Source organism: Bubalus kerabau, chromosome 1 (genome assembly GCF_029407905.1).
Source record: "Bubalus kerabau isolate K-KA32 ecotype Philippines breed swamp buffalo chromosome 1, PCC_UOA_SB_1v2, whole genome shotgun sequence".
Taxonomy (NCBI): domain Eukaryota; kingdom Metazoa; phylum Chordata; class Mammalia; order Artiodactyla; family Bovidae; genus Bubalus; species Bubalus kerabau.
In genome coordinates, this window is record NC_073624.1 from 187,670,467 (window position 1) to 187,693,852 (window position 23,386).

General features: G+C 46.0%; 1 long non-coding RNA gene across 2 annotated transcripts in view; it reads right to left on the minus strand.

Annotated features, from left to right (window-relative positions):
• LOC129627142 (uncharacterized) overlaps positions 1 to 22,936 on the minus strand; it is a 41,270-nt gene extending 18,334 nt beyond the window's left edge. For both annotated transcript variants that reach the window (XR_008702447.1, XR_008702443.1), the window contains exon 1: positions 21,525 to 22,936. This is a non-coding gene — a long non-coding RNA (uncharacterized LOC129627142). The remainder of the gene's footprint in view (positions 1 to 21,524) is intronic.
• Positions 22,937 to 23,386: the final 450 nt, after the last annotated feature.

Below are 23,386 nucleotides of genomic sequence, written 5' to 3' on the forward strand. Positions count from 1 at the left end.
CCCCGTGTTAACTTCCTCCTTCCTGTTCATTTTTACTTATTTTTGGCCTTGCTACACAGCGTGTGGAATCTTATTTTCCTGACCATGCCTCCTGCAGTGGAAGGCAGATTCCGTTTCTTTTTCTTTCTTTTATATATATATATAATTTATTTATTTTGGCTATGCTGGGTCTTCGCTGCTGCGCAGGCTTTTCTCCAGTTGTGGAGAGCAGGGGCCACTCTCCGCTTGCCGGGTGAGGGCTTCTCAGCGCGATGGCCTCTTGTCGTGGAGCACTGGCTCCAGGGCTCTCAGGCTTCAGTAGTTGTAACACGTGGGCTCAGTAGCTGCCATTCCCGGGCTCTGGAGCACAGGCTTCATAGTCGTGGCACACAGGCTCAGTTGCCCGGTGGCATGTGGGATTTTTCCAGATTAGGGATCAAACCCACATCCCCTGCATTGGCAGGCGGATTCTTTAGCACTGAGCCATCAGGGAAGCTCTGGGAAGGCAGATTCTTAACCACTGGACCACCAGGGAAGTCCCTCTCCTACCTTTTTAAAAAACTGAGGTTTAATTTACATGTCATCAGAGTCCAAATATGAAATGTAGAGATGGATGATTTTTTTACATCTACCTACCCACCCAGATCAAGATAATAGAATGTTTCTGGCTTGCTGTCCATATGCGTCACCCCCTTTTTATGTTAAGCTCTACCCCAGTGTGGTGCTACATGGAGGGGGAGCCTTTGGGAGGATCTTGGGTCATGAGGGTGGAGCCCACCCTCATGAATGGGATTAGTACCCTTATAAAGGAGCCCCTGGAGAGCTCCTCACCCCTTCCCCCATATGAGGACACAGTGAGAGGATGGCCTTCTATGAATCAGAAAGTAAGTTCTCACCAGACGCCAGTTCAGTCAATGCCTTGATCTTGGACTTCTAGTCTTTTCTCTGGGCCATGACCATGGAATCCCACCTCTCTTGTCACCCCCATATCTAGTCCCTCACCACGTCCTTCATGCCATGATTCTTCATCTCCACTCCTCCCTGGGAACTGCTCTGATTCCTGCACCCGGCCTCCACCTCCTCCCATATTTTCTACATGCCAAAAACAGAAATGATCTTTTACGCACTGATCATATTTCTTTCTAGGTGGCTCAGTGGTAAAGAATCCACCTGCCAATGCAGGAGATATGGGTTTGATCACTGGTCTGAGAAGATCCCACATGCCTGTGGAGCAACTAAACTCGTGTACCACAACTACTGAGCCTGCACTCTAGAGCCTCAACTACTGAGCCCACACACCTAGAACCGTACTCCACAACAAGAGAAGCCACTGCAGTGAGAAATCCATACACCACAGTCAGAGAGTAGCCCCCACTCACTGCAACTAGGAAAAAGCCAGCACAGCAGTGAAGACTCCGCACAGCCAAAAACAAATCAGAATTAAATTAATTAATTAAAAAAAACTGATCATTTTTCTCTGGAATGTCCGTTTCAGGAGGGGTAAGGATCTTGCTCTGATTTGATCACTGCTGGATATCAAGTGCCTGGTATATTAATTAGTAAGTGCCTTGATCTTAGACTTCCAAACTCTAGAACTCTGAGGAATGAATGTCTGTTGTTTATAAGCCACCCAGCCTCTGGCCTTCTGCTGCAGCAGCTCAACCAGTATGGCACCAGCCCCAAGAAAGCTCCCTCGTAACCTCTCCAAGGCAATGCTCACACCCCAGGGAGAATGGCTGTTCTGATTTATATCACCATAAATTAGTCTTGCCTGTCTTTTGAGATTCATAGAAATGAAATCATGCAGCACATTCTTCTTGGGGTCTGGTTTCTGTCTCCATGTTTTTTTTTTTTATATATAATTTTTATTTATTTATTTGGCTGTACTAGGTCTTAGTTGGCAGCATGCAAGATCTTCGAACTTTGTTGCAGCATGCAAACTCTTAGTTGTGACATTTGAGTTCTAGTTCTCTGACCAGGGATCAAACCCGGGCCTCCTTGTTTTGGGACCTCAGAGTATGAGCCACTGGATGACCAGAGAAGTTGTTGGTGGACATTTTAACAATATTAACTTTGTGTCTTCTTCAGTTTTTTTCATCAGTGGTTTAGTCTTCAGTGCACAGATCTTTTACCTCCTTGGTTCAACTTATTCCTCAGTATTTTATTCTTTTTGATGATCTTGTAGGTGGGATGTTCTCTTAATTTTTAAAAACAGTTCATTGCTGGTGTACAGAAGCCAAAGTGATTTCTGTGTATTGATTCTGGATCCTGCAAGTGTACTGAGTTCACTTATGAACTAGTTCTAACAGTTTTGGGTAGAATCTTTGGAATTTTCTATATATATGACCATGTACACTGCAACAGATAATTCTACTTCTTCCTCTCCAATTTAGAAGCCTTTTATTTCTTTTTCTTGCCTGACTGCTCTGGCTAGGACTTCCAGGATCACGTTGAACAGAGATGGCGAGAGTGGGCACCCTTGTCTTGTTCCTCAACTTTGAGGAGAAGCTTTCAGCCTGTCACCACTGAGTCTATAGTGACCTTACTGTTGAATTTTAAACATTCTTTGCCTATAACAGTACGTGACCGGCCATGCCTTTCACCAATGCGCCCTCCCATGTATTTATTTTCCTGATGGTCTGTCACATAAACAGGTGATTCTTTAAGCATGGCTTGTGAATCAGGAGGAGAAGTGAGTCAGTGGATCGAAAGAGCTGCCCAGACCCCTCAACTTTGGGAGAACACTGTGCCAAGTGAAGCTGAACGCGAGGACCAGCCTGGCAACAGAGAAAATCGTTCTTTTGAAAAAACATCTCAAAAGCCCATTTTCTTCACCTGCTCTGCCCATAACTGCCGAATTCATTAAAATCCAGAAGAAAGAAGGGCGAATAAGCTGGTGAATTCTAATTTTCTCTTTGCATTTCAATCAGGGCAAACAATGGGCATCCACAGCCCGAGGGCTTCAGGCGAGGGTGCCTCCCCACCCCTTCAGGCCCCCAAACCGAGAGCAGAGCTGGACCCTACAAAGGAGGAACTTAGGCTGCTCCCGCTCCGAGCTTTGTTTGTGAGCCCCAGCCTGGACTCCTCCCTCTCTGACCCTTTTAGAAAGGGGCTCCAGCTGAATGAGCCTCCTGAATAGTGAACCTTGCTGTCTCGGGGCCCTGCTGATGGTTCCCGGTCCTGGGAGGACTCCCTCTCACCCTCACAATGGGCACTCGGCAGGAAAGCACCAGGGAGCTGGGGCAGTTGTAAGTTTCATCCTTTTCCAGAATCTCTCTGGCTTTATGTATTCATTCATTCATTCATTCACTTACTTATCTATTTATCTAATTGTGGCATGTGGTATCTTTAGTTGTAGCACTAGAACCCTTATTTGCAACATGCAGTGTTCTAGTTCCCTGACCAGGGATCAAACCCAGGCCCCCTGTGTTGGGAGCTCGGAGTCTTAGCCACTGGACCACCAGGGAAGTCCCTTAAATCCCACTGGCTTCATTAACTAGATCTGAGCTCGCTCTCTGCAGTAACTTCCTATCACCAGTGTCCCTCCAGCTTGTAACTCATGAGAAAAGCAATGGTTTTTCTAGTAGTCAGGCACAGATGTGAGAGATGGACTACAAAGAAGGCTGAGCACTGAAGAACTGATGCTTTGGAACTGTGGTGCTGGAGAAGACTCTTGTGAGTCTTCTTGAGATCAAACCAGTCAATCCTAAGGGAAATCAACACTGAACATTCATTGGAAAGGCCAATGCTGAAGCTGAAGCTCCAATACACTGGCCACCTGATGTGAAGAACTGACTCATTGGGAAAGACCCTGATGCTGGGAAAGACTGAAGACAGGAGAAGGGTGACAGAAGATGAGATGATTTTGGATGGCATCACCAACTCAATGGACATGAGTTTGTGCAAACTTCGGGAGATAGTGAAGGACAGGGAAGCCTGGCATGCTGCAGTCCATGGGGTTGCAAAGAGTTGGACACAACAGTGATTGAGCAACAAAAACCATAGTGAGTTGACCCCACACTGCCTACACTAGAATGACTAATCTAAAAAATAAATACAATAACAAGCATTGACAAGGATGGGGAGAAACTGGAAACTTCAAACACTACTGGTGGGATATTTAAAAGGTGTGGCCACTTAGGAAGAGAGTTTAGAAGTTCCTCCAAAAGTTAAACATAGAATTATCATAGAATCCAACAATTTCATGCCTACATATCTACGCAGGAGAACAGAAAATGTATGTTTGCACAAAAACTTGTATGGAAATGTGTATAGCAGCATGATTCACAATAGCCAAAGGGTGGAAATAACCCAATGTCCATCAATGCCAAACAGATAAAATGAGCATAACCATAGAGATCCCCTGGAGGAGCATACAGCAACCCACGCCAGTATTCTTGCCTGAAGAATCCCATGGACAGAGGAGCCTGGTGGGCTTCAGTCCATAGGGTCGCCAAGAGTCGGACATGACTGAAGCGACTTAGCACGCAGCGTACAATGCAGCTTTATTCAGCTACAAAAAGGAGAGGCACCGACACTCGCTACAACGTAGATGAACCTTGAAAACATGATGCTCAGTGAGAGAAGCCAGACACACAGGGTGTGATTCCATCGACCGGAAGTGTCCAGAACAGTAAAGTCCAGAGCCACAGACAATGGAGGAGAGGTCGCTTGAGGCTGGGGAGGGGGAATGGGGAAAGGGTTTCCTTTCGGGGAGATGAGAATGCTCTGAAATTAGACTAGTGATTGCTGCACAACTCTGACTATACCAAAAACCACTGAATTACACACTTTAAAGTAGCGAGTTTTAGGTTATGTAATTAACTCAATTTAAAAACCTAAAAAAGACATACCATATGATATCACTTACATGTGAAATCTAAAGTATGACCCAAATGAACTTTCCTATGAAACACAAACAGACACATAGAGAACAGACGTGGTTGCCAAGGGTGCAAGGGGGTGGCGGAGGGAAGGACTGGGAGTTTGGGATTAGCAGACGCAAGCTGTTATATATAGGATGGATAAACACAAAAGTCCTACTGTATAGCACAGGGAACTATATTCCATATCCTGTGATAAACTATAATGGGAAAGAATACGAAAAAGAATCTGCATGTGTCTGAGTCACTTTGCTGTACAGCAGAAATGAACACAACACTGTACATCAACTATACTTCGATAAAACTAAAACAAGAAAGAAAAGGAAAAGGGGGACTTCGCTGGTGGCCCAGTGGTTAAGACGCTGAGCTTCCAAAGCAAGGGGTGAGGATTTGATCCCTGGTCAGGGAACTAAGATCCTACATGCTGTGCAGTGTGGTCAAATAATTAAAAAAAATTTTTTTTTTGCCTTCAGGGCCTTCTGAGGCAAACTCCTCATACTCAGCCTACCTCCAGCCCCTCTACCTGTCCCACCTCAGTGCCTTTGCCCAGGCTGTTCCCTCTGCCTGGCATACTTCTCTCTGCCCTGTTTGCCACCCCCCACCTGTATCTCCCCTGCATCCTTCAGCTCCCAGCTCAAACTTCTTCCAGAAGTCTTCACAGATCCTCCAGACCAGGTCCATCCCCCTTCAAGCATCCTCCTAACCCCCTGCTCCTTCCTGGAGGTGACCACAGTTGTGATCTCCTATTTCAGTGTGGGGTTATGCATTGAACATTGGTCTCCCTCACTAGACTGTGAGGTCTCTAACGGGCGGGATCTTGTCTCTCTTGGTCACTGCAGGGTCCCCAGCACCCAGCAGAGGCCTGGCACCTTATAGTTGCACATGAAGTATGTGTTCACCAACCTAGCTGCTAAGATGCTTCATTCGTGTCCGACTCTGTGCGACCCCATAGACGGCAGCCCACCAGGCTCCCCTGTCCCTGGGATTCTCCAGGCAAGAACACTGGAGTGGGTTGCCATTTCCTTCTCCAATGCATGAAAGTGAAAAGTGAAAGTGAAGTCGCTCAGTCATGTCCAACTCTTCACGACCCCATGGACTGCAGCCTACCAGGCTCCTCCGCCCATGGGATTTTCGAGGCAAGAGTACTGGAGTGGGGTGCCATTGCCTTCTACCTCACCAACCTGGACAGAGTATTAAAAAGTAGAGATATCACTTCACTGACACAGGTCTGTCTAGTCAAAGCTATGTTTTGTTTTTTTTTTCCCTCAGTAGTCATGTACGGATGTGGGAGTTGGACCATAAAGAAGGCTGAGCGCCAAAGAATTGCTGCTTTCAAACTGTGGTGTTGGAGAAGATTCTGGAGAGTCCCCATGGACAGCAAGGAGATCGAACCAGTCAATCCTAAAGGAAATCAACTCTGAATATTCATTGGAAGGACTGACACTGAGGTTGAAGCTTCAATACTTTGGGCAACTGATGCAAAGAGCCAAATCACTGGAAAAGACCCTGATGCTGGGAAGACTGGAGGCAGGAGGAGAAGGGGGACAATGGAGGATGAGATGGTTGGATGGCATCACTGACTCAATGGACATGAATTTGAGCAAACTCTGGGGGATAGTGGAGGACAGAGAGCCTGGCATGCTGTAGTCCATGGGGTTGCAAAGAATCGGACACAACTTAGCGACTGAACGACAACAAGTACACTTTAAACAGGTAAATGAACTGTCTCCAAAATGACTTTGGGTCTGCTCACCCACACGCAGAAAAGCCAGTCTACTGGGTTTTGGTTGAGATTGAGCAGGACTCTGCAGGGCCCTCCTGAGTACAAAAGCCCCCATGTCCTCTTTTCCTTTGTAGATTAGTTTTTCTTGGAGTGTAGTAGCTTTACGACATTGTGTTAGTTTCTGCTGTGCCGCAAAGTGAGCCAGCTACACGTGCACATATTCCCCTCTTTGGGGGATTTCCTTCCCAGTTAGGCCACCACAGAGCATTAAGTAGAGTCCCTGAGCTATACAGTAGTTCTCATTAGTTATCTATTTTATATGTAGTATCAATACTGTTTATGTCTCAAGCCCAATCTCCCAACTCATTACACATCCCCCTCTCCGCCACCTTCACCCTTGGTATCTGTATCTGTGTCTCTCTGCTTTGCAAATAAGATCATCTATACCATTTTTCTAGATTCCATTCATATGCATTAATACATGGTATTTTTCTCTTTCCAGCTTACTTTACTCTTTATAACAGACCCTAGGTCCATCCTCCCCTGCTTTTTGTTTGTAGAGAAAGCTCTGGTCTCATTAATTAGGGAAGTGAGGGGGTTGCAGAAACAAAGCAAAAACAATCAAGTAAGAAAAGTTGTAACAGGATGTCCCTGGTGGTCCTGTGGATAAGAATCCACCTGCTAATGCAGGGGACTCGGGTTCCATCCCTGGTCTGGGAAGATTCCACATGCTGAGCCCGTGTGCCACAACTACGGAAGCTCACGGACCCCAGAGCCCAGGAGCCACAACAAGAGAAGCCCCTGCAATGAAAAGCCCAAGCTCCGCAACTAGAGAGTAGCCAACACTTGCTGAACTAGGGAAAGCCCCTGCACAGTAACAAAGACCCAGCATAGCCAAAAATAAGTAAATTTCAAAAAACTGTTGGTGGTTTTGATTTCACCTGTCATTGTGGCCATGATGAGCCCACTTCTAAGGAACAGATGTGCTGCCTGGGGGTTGCACACACACCCGCCTTGCCACAACACTGTTCTCAAACGGGCTGTGGGAAGTCCCACAGCAGTCATCACTGGGGACCTGAGCAGTCATGTTTAATTGCACCTGGCTTCTGTTTCAGGGAGGCTCTCATTGCACATAGTTTTGGGGTGTCATGATGTCCTCCTTCGATGAAGGACCTAGTCCTCCCATGACCCCACGCAAAGGTGTGTGAGAGGCCGTCCTGGTTTGAGGCTGGGCCACCCTTTCCTGGGGCTTTGAAACAGTGGCAGGAGGGGAGGGAGTTAGCATGAGGCCATGGGGCAAACCTGACTGCCCTCCTGTCTCCATTCTGTGAATCCCCTTTGGTATCCCACTGCTCAGACCCAACTCCTCCAAGACAGCGGAAGTGGTTTCTACCACTTGCCACCAAACAACTCTACGATACAAGTCCATCCTGACCCCAGGGCTCAGTGACAAGGAGACAGAGGCCAAGTGAGCCCCAAATATTCCTACATGTGGGGCTGCAAGAGGCTCTGAGGGAGACGTGCATGCGTGCTCAGTTATGTCCAACTCTTGGTGACCCCACGGACTGTAGCCCACCAGGCTCCTCTGTCCATAGGATTTTCCAGACAAGAATACTGGAGTGGGTTGCCATTTCCTTCTCCAGGGGATCTTCCCGACCCAGGGATTGAACCTGCCTCTCCTGCATTGGCAGGTGGGTTCTTTACCACTGAGCCACCATGGAAGCCCCTGAGAGAGATGGGGAGAGTCTTAAATGACCCCAGAAATGAAAGGCCATCTCTGGGGGCAGCACCATCAGTCCTAGTCCAGCAGGCTGGCCCAGGAGCGAACTGGACACAGTCTCCTGCTCTTCTGCTAGTTTCTCATCTCGCACCCTCCTCCTTCACCTTCCTGCATTTTTTCCTAAATTGACATTACTACTGCACCAGGATAAAAACAACCCCCAATGGCAGCCAGTTTTTTTTTTTTAATAATCTAAATAATGTTTAGGATTTTTTAAGTGGGAAGCAAAAACTAATTACATCTTTGAGGGAGGAAAATCGTAAATCACAGAGTTACAGTGAGAACACGGGCGACTCAGGCCAGGCCCACAAGACGGCGACAAGTCCTTATCTCATTACCATTTAATTAAGAATTATGTTGGAGCATCTTGTGTTTCATTATCATCGGGCCCAGCTGACTTCTAATCTTTTTTTTTTCACCCGGCATAGAGGAGGGTCTGGTCCAAGATGCGTGCTAATGAATTTACAATTCCCTCTTTGGGGAACTTTAATAAAATTAGCCCATGCAGAAGATGAACACAGATAGGGTAAACTTCTGGAGGGAACATTTGCTTTCAATTACAGGAGTTCTGGAATAAAGGGCCAGGGGGGGTCCCCAGGGGAACCATGGAAGCAGCAGAAAAGATGCCAGTGGGCTCTGCTCTGTGATCCGAGCCACACTTCAGTCTCCTGGCAGGGGAAGGTCTGCCCTCATGAATTCCCCCATAGATTGAGCATCTGCTGCATACCAGGCCCCAGGATGGATGCTCCAGATATGGGGAGTACCTTTAGGGGAGCAGGCAGATGAGACAAACCCTAAATTGTGTACAAATAATTGTCTAAATATGGCTATGAGAATTTCTCCAAAGGTGAGCACACAGGAAGGTGTGGGAAGCTGGAACTAGGGCCTTGAATTAGATGGGGGCATCAGGGAAGGCTTCCTGGAGGAGACGGTGTTAAAGGTGTAAATGATGAATAGGCATTGGCTAGGAGAAGGGAGGGGTGAAGGATGCTCCAGAGAACAGCCTGGGGAAAGGCCTGCAAGGAGGTGCAAGGGGCTTGGTGCCTTTGAGGAGTTTGGGGTGCCTTTGAGAGTATAAGGTGGAACGAGGTTCAAGAGGTGAAGGCAAGGGAGGCTGGACCTTGCAACTCATACTGAGGAGTCTGTCCTAAGAAGAATGGGGGAAGACGTCCCTGGTAGTCCAGTGGTTAAGAATCTGCCTGCCAATGCAGGGTACAGCAGTTCAACCACTGGTCCAGGAAGATTCTACATGCCTCAGAGCATCTAAGCCCATATGCCGTAAATACTGAGCTTGTGCTCCATAACAAGAGAAGCTGCTGCAGTAAGAAAACTGAGTACCGCAACTAGTGAGAAACCCAGGCTCCCCACAACTAGATAAAGCCTGCATACAGTAATGAAGATCCAGTGTAGCCAAAAATAAATAAATACATATTTAAAAAAAAAAAAAGGAAAATGGGGGCCCCTGGAAAATGCCCATGCCCTTGTGCTCATCTCAACACACCAAAGGCTCCTGAATGCAAATCCCTGACTCTGCTGTGGGATTTTCCTCTGTGCAGGGTGAGCCTGGGGCTTCCCTGGTGGCCCAGTGGTAAAGAACCCACCTGCCAATGCAGGTTCAACCCCTGGGTTGGGAAGATCCCCTGGAGAAGGAAATGGCAACTCACTCCAATAGTCTTGCCTGGGAAATCCCATGGACAGAGGAGCTTGGCGGGTTACAGTCCATGGAGTCTCAAAGAGTCAGACAAGACTTAGGGACTAAACAACAAGAGGCCCCAACCTGAAGCTTGCCTCTCACTCACCCCTCACTCACAAGGATAGCAGAATTGGGGAGATCAATTCCCCAGCTCCCTCATCCTTCAGGTAGGATAACTAAGGTTGTGCTCTGGACTGTCAGCAAGGGTCCCAGTGGACTGAGCCCCAGTTATCCATAGCTGTCACCTAACTTGGACATGCATTCTGTATTAACTCCATTCCTTCCCATCTAATTTCTCCACCCCCACCCAGGGCTTCCTGGCATCATCTCCCACATAAACTACTTGCTCCCCAAACCCTATTTCAGGGTCTCCTTCTAGGGAACCCAAACTAAGTATTAGTAAATACTGGACTAATAATGGCTCAAACAAGATAAAGATGATGTCTGCAGGTGAGTAATTCTGGGCTGGTTGGCACATCCATGGTCCTCAGCATCCCAGGCTTCCTCTTTCTCCTCTCTCTACTCTTCTCAGAGTCAACTCAGGATCCAAAGTGGCTGCCAAAGTCCAGCCATCAGTCTTATATTCCAAACAGCAGGAAGGATAAAAGGGGAGGAGGATAAAATGATGTAGTTTCCATCTAAATCATCTTCTTTTAAAGGCGCCTCCCTAGAAATCCCAAGCAAACTTCTGCTTGGATCTCACCAGCTAGAATGTAGTCACAAAACTACATCTGGCTGTAAAGGAGGCTGATGTTTTCAGTTGATGCTTTGGTGCCCTAAGTAATACCAAGATGCTGTGACCAAAGAAGATGGGAATAAGGCTATTGGGTGGTCACCCACCCATAATCTCTGTTGTAATGGTCCTAAGTCATTCCTTCATTAAACAAACATTTATGGAGCACCTACTGTATACCAGGGACTTGACATCCAGTAGTGATCAAATCAAAGGAAGATCATCACCCTCCTGAAGCTGACATTCTAGCAATGGACAAACATGATCACATTTATGTTTTGAAAAGATCATGCTGGCTTTTGCATGGAGGAAATATGGGAGGAGGTAGAAACTGGAAGCAGGAAGTGGGGGGCAGTTCCCAGGGACGGGTGGGGATGGAGAGGAAGAGTAATGGGATGAAGGATGTGGTGAGAGACTAGATATGGGGGCAACAAGAGAGATGGGGGTCCTGATTATGGTCCAAAGGAAAGTAGGGGCATGCCCATGAATTTGTCCCCTTCCCTCTACATTGCAGCCAAGCACAGCAGGCTAATGGAGAGTCACCGACTCTGGTCCTTCCTATGGAAAAGGCTGTCATCCAGGGTTTTTGAATCCAGCACTGGAGGGGGACTTCCCTGGCAGTCCAGTGGCTGAAACTCCATGCTGTAATGCAGGGGTCCAGGGTTCAATTCCTGGTAGGGGAACTAGATCCTACATACTACAACTAAGAGTTCACATGCCACAACTAAGACCCAGCACAAACAAATAAAAATTATTTAAAAATAACACCAGATGCTTAACAAAAAAGAGGGGTTTACAAAACAATACTGAGAAATAAAAATTAAAGCTATATAAACAAAAGGAAAAGACAACCCTCAGAATGGAAAAAAAAAAAGAAACATTGGCAAACGATGCAACTGACAAGGGCTTAATTTCTAAAACACACAACAGTTCATACAGCTCAATATAAAAAAAGAAAAACCAACTGAAGAATGAACCTAAATAGACATTTCTCTGAAGATGACATCCAGATGGCCAACAGGCACATAAAAAGGTGCTCAACATCACTTATTATTAGAGAAATGCAAATCAAAACTATAATGATGTACTACCTCACACAAGTCAGAATGTCCATCATCAAGAAGTCTACAAACAAATGCTGGAGAGGGTGTGGGGATTTACCATCAATGCTTTTGGTGAGAATGTAAACTGTTACAGCCACTGCAGAAAACCTTATGGAGGTTCCTGAATAAACTAAACTCTGATTTACCATGTGACCCAGCAGTCCCACTCCTGGGCATATATTCTGAGAAAGTGAAAACGAATTTGAAAAGATACATGTACCCCAATGTTCACAGCAGCACTATTTATAATAGCCAAGATACAGAAATAGCCTAAATGTTTATCAACAGAGGAATGCAGTAAGAATATGTGGTATATACATACAGTGGAATATTAGCCATAATACAGAATAAAATAATGTCATTTGCAGCAACATGGATGGACCTAGAGATTTTTATACTAAGTCAGACAGAGAAAGAGAAATATATGATAGCACCTATATGCAGAACCCAAAAGAATGAAACAAACATTTATAAAACAGGAATAGACTCACAGACACGGAAAACTTCTGTTTAACAAAGGGGAAAGAGGTGCATGAAGAGATAAATTAGAAGTTTGGGATTAACAGACACACACTATTGTATATAAAATAGATCAGCAACAAGGACTTACTGTGTAGAACAAGGAACTATATTAAAAATCCTGTAATAACTTATAATGGAAAAGATATATATGGTAAAATATATGTATATATTATGAATATATACATACTGAAAGAGTAAATATATATAATATATATAACTGAATCATTTTGTTCTACACCAGAAACTAATAATACTGTCAATCAACTATACTTCAATTAAAACAAATTAAAGCCAATGAGATACCTCCGCATACTCACTAGAAAAAGCAGTATTTATTAGAAGTTTCTATGGTGATGGAAATGGTCTCTATCTGTCCTGTTCAATACAGTAGCTTCTAGCTACATGTGGCTACTGAACACATGAAATGTGACCAGCATAAACAAAGAGCTGGATTTTCCATTTTGTTTCATTTAAATTAATTTGAATTTAAATAGTCACGTGAGCACAGAAAATAAAGTCAGTAGTTTAATAAAAACTTTGCATGGAATCACTTGGCTGACCAAGGTCCATATACTCAAAGCTATGGTTTTTCCAGTAGTCATGTTCAGATGTGAGAGTTGGACAATAAAGAAGGCTGAGCACCGAAAAATCGATGCTTTCGAATTGTGGTGCCAGAGAAGACTCTTAAGAGTCCTTTGTACTACAAGATCAAACCAGTCAATCCTAAAGGAAATGAACCCTGAATATTCATTGGAAGGACTGATGCTGAAGCTCCAACACATTGGCCACCTGATGCAAAGAGACAACTCACTGGCAAAGACCCTGATGCTGGGAAAGACTGAAGACAAAAGGAAAAAGGGGCGGCAGAGGATGATGTTTACATAGCATCACTGATCCAGTGGACATGAATTTGAGCAAACTCTGGGAGGTAGTGGAGGACAGAGGAGCCTGGCATGCTGCCTTCTGTGAGGTCGCAAAGAATTTAGACATGACTTAGCGACTGAACAACAACAGAATATACTCTATGAAGATATAAAATTACTGTTGGACACCTGAAACCAATATAATCTGGTAACTCAACCATATTTCAATTAAAAGTAAATAAACAGGGATGTCCCTGGCAGATCAGCGATTATTAACATTGTGCTTCTGTTGCAAGGGGCACAGTTTCAATCCCTGGTCAGAGATCTGAGATCCCACATGCCAAAAAACACAACAAAAAAAAGGTAATCAAATAAACAATCACACGTGGGTAACAGCTACTGCGTTGGACACTGTGGCTCTGGAGTGTCTAAAATTTTAAAAGCCTGACAGTGTCAAGCACTGGTGAGGCTAATGGGGCAGTTGAAATACTCAGACATCACTGGTGGGGATGCAAGATGTGGTAAAACCACTTTGGAAAATGGCTCGGTGGATATTTACAAAGTTGATTTGCTTAGTTAGGACACATACATGCTAACCCTAGGTATTTACCCAAGAGAAATGAAAACATATGTTCACACAAGAACCAATATATAAGACTTCCTTGGTGGTTCAATGGTTAAGAATGCCTACCAATGCAGGGGATATGGGTTTGATCCCTGGTCTGGGAAGATCCCACATGTTTTGAAGCAACAAAGCCCATGTGCCACAACTACTGAGCCCACCCTCTAGAGCTCATGCTGTGCAACAAGAAAAGACACTTCAAAGAGAAAGCTGCATACTGCAACTCAAGAGAGCCCACTCCCAGTGAAGAAGATCCTGCCACAGCCAGAAAATATAAATAAATCTTTATAAAAACTAACCTTTAAAAAATCTTCTCTCTCCCCCTCTTTCTTTTCCACTCTTCAGAACCTTGATTACCTTGAGCTGACCTGTAACTCCATGAGCATCTCTATTTTAAAGTCGGCTGACTAGCCAACTTCATTTCACCTGCAGACTTCAGGTAACCCTTTGCCATGTAACCTAACATTCTTACAGATTTGGGGACTAGGATGTGGGTATCTTTGGGGGGCTTTATTCTGCATACCACTGTCACCCAGATCAGATCACTGGATGCTGCCAGGAGGGAGAAATAGCTGAGAGAGGGAACGTGGGGGAACCTTCTGTGATCTGTTCTGGCCATGATTTTTATCTTGATCTGGGTGGCAGTTACAATATTCTACACCATTGTAAAAATTCATTAAGATATACCCTGAAGATATGTACTCTTTGCTGTGTGGAAAGCCTCATTTTTTTTTTTGAAAGAGAATAATCTGATGCCAAAAAAAAAAGCACATGAAAAGATGTTTGGCATCACTAGCCATTAGGGAAAGGCAAAGTAAAACCACAATGAGATACTATCATACCTATAAGAAGAGCTAAAAGCAAAAAATGGTGAAGATACCAGATGTTGGAGAAGGCTGTGCAAAAACCTGGATCTCTCGCATGTTGCCAGTGGGGAGAAAAAATGGTAGAGTCACTGTGGATCACAGATTGGCAGTTTCTTTAAAGACCAAACATGTAACTGCCATAGAACTCAACGAAGGCATTCCTGGGCGTTTATCCCAGAGAAATGAAAACATATGTTCATGCAAAAAAGTGTACACAAATATTCATAACAGCTCCATTCATAAGAGCAAAATACTGGAGACCAAACGTCCTTCAGTGAATGAGTGGGCTGAACAAACGTTGGCCAACCAGTACCTGGAATATTACTCAGTCACAAAAAGGAAAAACTGATTGATCCACATAGCAACCTGCACAGACCTCAGGGGCAGCCATGCAGAATTAAGACAGTAGATTTCAGAAGGTTATGTGCTATCTGATTTCATCTGTACAACATTCTCAGAATGACAAGACTAAGGAGATGGAGAATGGATCAGTGGTTTCCTGGGGCAGGGGTTAAGATTAAGAAATAGCATGAGAGTCTGATCCAGTGACCCCACTCCTGGACATATACCCAGACAAAACTATAATTTGAAAAGATCCATGCACCCCTAAGTTCATAGCAATGCTATTCACAGCAGCCAAGACATGGAAACAACCTGTGTCCATCAACTGATGAATGGATAGAGAAGACGGGGCACAAATATATCATGGAATACTACTCAGCATAAACAAGAAGGAAATGATGTCTTTTGCAGCAACATGGATGAACCCAGAGACTGTCATAATAAGTAAGTCAGAAAGAGAAAGAAAAATATGATATAATATCACTTATATATGGAATCTAAAATATGGCACAAACGAACTTATCTATGAAAGAGAAACTAACTCACAGACATAGAGAATTAGACGTGAGGTTGCCAAGAGGGAGGGGGAGGGATAGAGCAGGAGGTTGGAGTTGGCAGATGTAAACAATTGTACACAGAACGGATATACAACAAGGTTCTACCGTGTAGCACAGAGAACTATATTCAATATCCTGGGGTAAACAAAAATGGAAAAAACTATGAAAAAGAGTGTATATATATGTATAACGGAGTCATTTTGCTGTACAGCAGAAATTAACGCAACATTGTAAATCAACTATACTTCAATAAAATTAAACAAAAGACAAATAGCACGAGAGAACTGCTTTGTGAAGGTGGAAGAGTGAAGTCCTGGATCCTGAGAGTGCTGGTGGGCACACACGGAACAAAACTACATAGAAACAAATACACACACACATGCAGGTTAAAAAATAATGCCATCTGAATACTGTCCTCTAATTAACAGTATGAGCCCAATGTCGATTTCCTGGCTTTGATACTGCCCTACAGTCATAAAGAAAATGTCAGCACTGGGGACTTCCCTGGAGGTCCAGTGGTTAAGAGTCCACACTTCCAGTGAGGGGGGTAGGGACACGGGTTCCATCCCTGGTTGGGGAACAAAGATCCTGCACACCAAGCGGCCAAAAATGTCAGCACTGGGGGAAGCGTACTTAGGACTCTATGTACTATTTTTTGTAACTTCTTGTTTTTTTAAAAAAAAAGGTTAAAAAGCAAAAAAGACAGAGCTGATGCAGTTCAGTTCAGTTCAGTCGCTCAGTCGTGTCCGACTCTTTGCGACCCCATGAATTGCAGCACGCAAGACCTCCCTGTCCACCACCAACTCCCGGAGCTGATTAGCAATGGGTTAAGGGCCAGTGGGTTAAGGCGCTTGGCAAAAGTCAAGGAACCTCAGCAGGGAGGGGTGCCCGTGCATAAAGCCCCCATGATTATTTGCACGATAAAATCTAAGAGGCATAGAGAGGTGTGTGTCATTCCAGGGTGCAATTTGTTGGAAGAAAAAGTATGCTCAAATTGTCCCCAACACCTGATGGTTTCTTTTTTTTAATTTGAGGATCCGCATATAGTGGCAAGACTAAACTTTATGGACCACAGGATAAAACCAATTGCATATTTTGCTTTTACAGATAAAGTCCTCAGTGAATGCCTCTGACTCTATGCTTCAAATTCTGGCATCTGCCTTGTGTGGATGTTCTGTCTGACGGTTGGTAGCATCTTGGATCCTATAAGCTTAGGAAGCCCCAGAGCTCCAGGGGCTGGGAGCTTTCCAACTTGTCCTAGTCGGCTTGAGCTGCCATAACAAAATACCATCAACTGGGTGGCTTAAACAACAAGAATGTATTCCTTACACTTTGGGAGGCTGGAAGTCCGAGATCAGGGTGCCAGCATGGTTGGATTCTAGCAAGAGCCCTCTCCCTGGCTTGCAGATGGTTGCTTTCTTGCTGTGTCATATGGCCCGGAGAGAGAGAGAGAGAGAGTGTCTGGTCCGTTCATCCCTTTGCATGCATGCATGCTTAGTCGCTTCAATTGTGTCTGACTGTGCAACCCTTGGAGAAGGCAACGGCACCCCACTCCAGTGCTCTTGCCTAGAAAATCCCATGGACGGAGGAGCCTGGTAGGCTGCAGTCCATGGGGTCATTAAGAGTCGGACACGACTGAGTGACTTCACTCTCACTTTTCACTTTCGTGTATTGGAGAAGGAAATGGCAACCCACTCCAGTGTTCTTGCCTGGAGAATGCCAGGGACAGGGGAGCCTGGTGGGCTGCCGTCTATGGGGTTGCACAGAGTCAGACACGACTGACTCGACTTAGCAGCAGCAGCAGCAGCTGTGCGACCCTATGGACTGTAGCCTGCCCGCTGTCCATGGGATTCTTCAGGCAAGAATACTGGAGTGGGTTGCCATTTCCTTCTTCCCAACCCAGGGATTGAACCCTCATCTCTTACACCTCCTGCATTGGCAGGTGGGTTCTTTACCACTAGCACCACTTGGGAACCCCTTATAAAGGCACTAATCCCATCACAAGGTGCCACCCTCATAATCTATACCAAACCCAATTACTTCCAAAAGGCTCCATCTCCAAACACCATCACTCTGAGTCTTAGAGCTTTAAAATTGGGATTCTGGGAGACACACAAACATTTAGTCTATGGCAGAATTCTCCCTGAAATAGAATCACAAGCTTACAACCCACACCCCCCCACTTCCAAGGGCTGTCCCCGGGGCCCAGGAAACTCTCCTCTCCTAAAAATAAAACCTGGGATGTGGGGTTTTCAGGACAAGCCTGAATGGAGATCAGAGCTGCTCTGAGTATGGAGAAACTGGATCACACGCTGTGCTGGTGAGAATGTAAAATGGTACAGTCCCCCTGGGACACAGCTTGGCAGTTTCTTAAAACACTAAACACTTACCATAAGATCCAGCAATTGTACTCCTGGGCATGTATCCCAGAGAAATGAAAACTTATGTCGTTGCAAAAACCTGGACATGAGTGTTTGTCGCCGCTTTATTCTTAACAGACAAAAACCTGGCAACAACCTTGATGTCCTGTGATGAGTACACCAGGGCCCATCCACACCAGGGAATACCACTCAGTCACGAAAAGGAACAGACCACCCAGCACTCAACCATTAGGTGAATCTCAAAGGCATTCCTTCAAAAGAAAAAAGCCATCTCAAAGCACGACTGTACTGTACCATTTCCTTTCTACAACATACAGAGATGCAGGAGAGATCTTTGTGGGGGTGACGGAACAGATATGCATCAAGAGGGTGGTTACAAGAGTCAACACACCTGTGTGATACAATCGCATAGAATGAGATACAGTGTATCCATGTCAGTTTCCTGCTTTGGATATTATACTAATGGTGGGTTATTGAGGTGGGTTATGTAAGATACAGGCTTCCCTGGTGGCTCAGCTGGTAAAGTGTGTTCCTGCAATGTGGGAGACTTGGGTTCAATCCCTGGGTCGGGAAGATCCCCTGGAGAAGGAAATGGCAACCCATTCCAGTATTCTTACCTGGAGAATTCCATGGACAGAGAAGCCTGATGGACTACCGTCCATGGGGTCACATATATTCGGAGACGACTGAATGACTAACACTTCACTTTCACATGTAAGATACATACAGTCATATACATATATTCTCTCTGTGCTATCTTGGCAATTTTCTATAGATCTAGAAATCATTCCAAAATAAAAAGTTGGGTTTTTTCTTTTTTTTACAGTTTTTTGTTTGTTTTGGCTGCACTTATTGTGAGGCATATGTAATCTTACTTCCCCGACCAGAGATGAAACCTGTGGCCCTTGCAGGGGAAGCACAGATTCTCAACCACTGAGCCACTAGAGAAAGCCCACAGAATAAAAAGTTAAAATAAAAAAGAATGGACTGAGGTCTGTGGTCTTATAAATGACCAATCTTCCCAGCAGCAAAGATGCAAGCTGAAATCACATGACTCCCTGGGAAACCCCAGCACAAAGAGTGAGCTAGCTCTGGGACTTCTACAGAAGCACTATACCACCTGCCCAAAAGTGGGGTGCACAAGAGTCTGAGATATTTAGCACCCAAGCTCTAGCACCAACTTGGAGGCCTGGGCACCCCCAACAAGGTCGCAGATCAATTGTTGCTTGCCCAAGGGCACCATGAACGTGTATGTGAACATGCCCACGATCTTCTCCATGCTTAACTGCCAGCAGGCCATTCAGCTTGTGCTCCATTAGGGGCAGTGCCTGCATCCCCTCTTTGTGGGGTACACCGTGCAGCCAGGCTCGGTGCCCATGACCCCAGTGCCCCTATTCTGGGATGGGCTACAGACAAATCCAGGCCTCCTTCCCTCATACCAACAGCGAATGGAAGATGTACCCAGCAGTGATCATGTAGCACAGAGTGTGGCTGGCGTCCTGGACCAGACAGAGGGGAGTGGAAACTGTGGACTTGGGAAGGATGCTAGCCTGGAAGTCTGCACCTGTTGGTGGTGTTTATGGCACAGTTCTGTTGGATGGCTTCATTTGCCCCCAAACTGTATAAAAACATCTTTCTCCAAATGAGCATTTCTAGATAGGTTTTAAGCTTCCCTTGTGGTTCAGCTGGTAAAGAATCCACCTGCAATGCAGGAGACCCCAGTTCGATTCCTGGGTTGGGAAGATCCCCTGAAGAAGGGATAGGCTACCCACTCCAGTATTCTTAGGCTTCCCTGGTGGCTCAGACGGTAAAGAATCTACCGGCAATGTGGGAGACCTGGGTTGATCCCTGGGTTGGGAAGATCCCCTGGAGGAGGACATGGTAACCCACTCCAGTGTTCCAGCCTGGAGAATCCCCAGGGACAGAGGAAACTGACAGGCTACAGTCCTTGGGGTAGCAAAGAGTCAGACACGACTGAGTGACCAAGGACAGCACACCTGCCTGCATTGCCCATGACCCTGGCCGAAGCTGTATGGGAGCAATCAGCATTACCAACCACAGGGTGAGCAGAAGCACAATCTACATCACCTGCTGATTGTTTTTTACCGCGCTCTGGGCGACAGCAAGCGGCCACGAAGCATGTGCATAGTATGATGGCGGTGCTGTTCTGGGCCCAGATGCATGGGGTGGGGGGCGGGACAACTCCCTGCAAAGTCCATTCTGGCAAGTCCTACCTCCAGGCCTTTGCTCAGGCTGGTCCTTCCAGCTGATAGCTGTTCTCCTGTCCTGCCAAGCCTTTTCTGGCTTCCATCCTGGGCTGCAGGTTCAACTTCCTCTAAGGATTTCAGACTACCCCCACATAGTCCATCAACATACCCACAGATTGAGATCTAAGCAGTGAACACAGCTGTCCCTGGCAACCAGAGCTCACAGAGAGAAAGGTTCACACAATCTGGCAAAATCATGGGGGCAGGGAGGGCTTCCCGGAGGAGGTGACCTCCAATTGAGAGTCAAAGGATAAACAGGAGAGAGGAGATAGGTCAAGACTGTGGAGTCCTGCCCCAAAGCCACAGAAGTCAGAGACAAGGTCATCTCCAGAATTGACTGAGCCCCTGTGTGACCGTTGCCCAAAGCCCCTGATCATCACCAGCAGGCTTCCTGACCCCAAATTAGGCAAAAACGCTCAGCTGGCTACTCACCCTCTAGTGCCCTAACCCATTACCTAATGCCACCCTTCCAGCAGGAAGTTTCTGTCTTGAGGCTATAAAAAATTGGCTATTAACCCACAGAAAGCATCAGCTCTCCCGGACCCACCACACTGGCAGTGCCCTCATTATTTCTGCTCCTTGCTCTTAATAAACTCTCTCCCTTCTGAAATGCTCTGTGCCTGGAAATTTCTTTTCCAACCTACGCTTGGACTGCCATGACAAAGAGAGAGGCCCAGCATCCCAGGCAGAGGGAACAGCAAGTTCAAAGGTCCAGAGGAGGTGAGTCTGGGGCCTGCAAGTCTTGCCTGGAGTATAAAAGCAAAGGCGCAGGGAGGTGTTGCCAACCAGATGGGTGACCACATCTCACTCCTAACTTCACTCCACCATCACAGGAACAAAAACAAAAAACTATTTATGGACAAGGCACCGCAGAGAACATCCTAGAATGTACGCTTAAGGCCAAGCTGCCCTTGTGCCACAAAGACCAAGGCAGGCTGCACGGGAGGGTTGACGTACTGACCACATGGCCCCTCACCGAGGTGGCTCCCTCCGAACCTCTGGTTCCCCCAGCAGGGAAAGAGAGCCCAGGGTGGACACTTAGATTCCCCAGGGTTGTGGGTCCATTCCTGGGAACCCCCACTTTGGTCTCAGCCTATGGGAGGTGCAGGAAGATCTCAGGAGCTTGACCACTAGGAATAGGACCAAGATGGCAGAGTGGAGAGGCCTTTGCAATAACCAGCCCTGGGATCCCGTCAGACTGAGTTCCTACCTTCAGCATCCTAGGAATTGTCATCTCAGCCAGCAGCTTTACTCATCTGCAGAGCCAGGATACTGACAATATGACCAGGGAACTCAGAAGGGTGCAGATCTGCCTGAAGGAGACCCTCAAAAAGAGGAGCCCTGCGGGGGCCCTGGAACTGAGTCTGGCCCCCTCCTGCTCAAGCTGGGAGGCTAATTCACAGTCCCACCCACTTTCGAGAGGAGCTCTGGGGCCCAGTGGATCAGAAAGCCTGAGTGGTAACAGCTGTGGGACTGTGTGGCTCAGCAAGGCTGGAGGCCAGGGTCTGGCAGGAGGAGTTGATGGTCTGCAGAACAAAGCCAGTAGCCCCTGCACATACTTAAAAAGGAACCCCTATAACACTATAAGTGGATATTTCAACAAAACCTTTTCAAGTCAGGAGAGAATAGGATCATAGATTCAAAATATTGGAAGAAAAAGAAATTGTCAACCAAGAATTCTATATCTGGCAAAGCTGTCTCAGAAATGGAGAGACAGACTGCCCCAAATGCACAACAGCTGAGGGAGTTATTACCAGGCCACCTGCCTTACAAGAAATGTTACAAGGAGTTCTTTAACAGGCAGCAAAAGGACTCTAGTTAACATTATTAAAACATAAGAAGGTAGCATGAGACTCACTGGGAATGGTTTATATATGGTCAGAGAGTCTGTGATACAGTGAAGCTGTGTGTAATTCACATACCACTTGAATTTAAAAGTTAAAAAGCAAAGGTAGTGAAAAAAATCACAACTATAATAATCTGTTATTGGATACACAATATAAAAATATTTAAGCTGTAACTTGAAAGGTGAATGAGAGGAAAGGTAAAAGTGTAACTTAGGAATGCTATCCAGTTTCAGTTATTAGCAGTTTAAAAACAGGTGCTACAATTTGAAGATGTTTTATGTAAGCCTTGTGGTAATGAAAAGGGAAAAAACCTGTAGTAAGACTGCAAAAGACCCAGATACAGAAATCAAAGCACATTCATACCAAGGCATCAAAACACACAAAAAGGCAGCAGGGATCAAAGTGAGACCTAAATAAAGAGGTAGAGGGCTTCCCTGGGGATCTGGGGGATGAGAATCCACATGTCAAGGCAGGGAGCATGGGTTCGATCAGATATTAGGAACTAAGATCCCACATACCGTGCATCATGGCCAAAAGATTAAAAAAAATTTTTTTTTAAAGAACTGGAAAACAAAGAACAGAATGTCAACTGTAAGTCCTTATCTGTCAATAACGATTTTAAATGGAAATACTGAAAAGAGAGTCGGGGCAGGGGTAGTGGGAAGGTCAGGAGGGACCAGATTCTGAAGGCCCTCGTAAGCCACAGTCATGATAGTTCGGACTTTATCCTGGGAGCAATGGGGAGCCATGGAAGATTCTGGAGTGATGGAGGCGCACTGCCAGCTTTGTGATTTAGATGGATCTCTGTCGCTCTTGGTTGTGGTGAATCCTCTGGACAAGGGGTTTGAGATACACTTGCATCTCTGGTTGCTTCAAGCTCTGATCGCCTCACCCCACCTGACATGGTGGGGTCTCTCATCTTTCCTCCCTTCTCCCCAAAGAACTCCTGTCCTCCAAAGCCTGGCTCCTTCAGTGACTCCCCAAGCAGCCTTCTGGGGTCCCCACTCCAGCCTGCTCTGGCCTCCCCAAGCTCTGACCCCAAAGGACTACAGATGTCTGGTTCTAGTTCAGTCTGCCCCCATCTGGGGCTCCAGTTCCAACCAGCACAGGAAGGACACAGGGGGACACGGTTACATATCTCTTGCCTATTATCAAACGTGAGCCAAGGAAGAGAACATTAGCTGTGTGATCCTGGGCTCAGCTCTTGACCTCTCTGAGCTCAGAG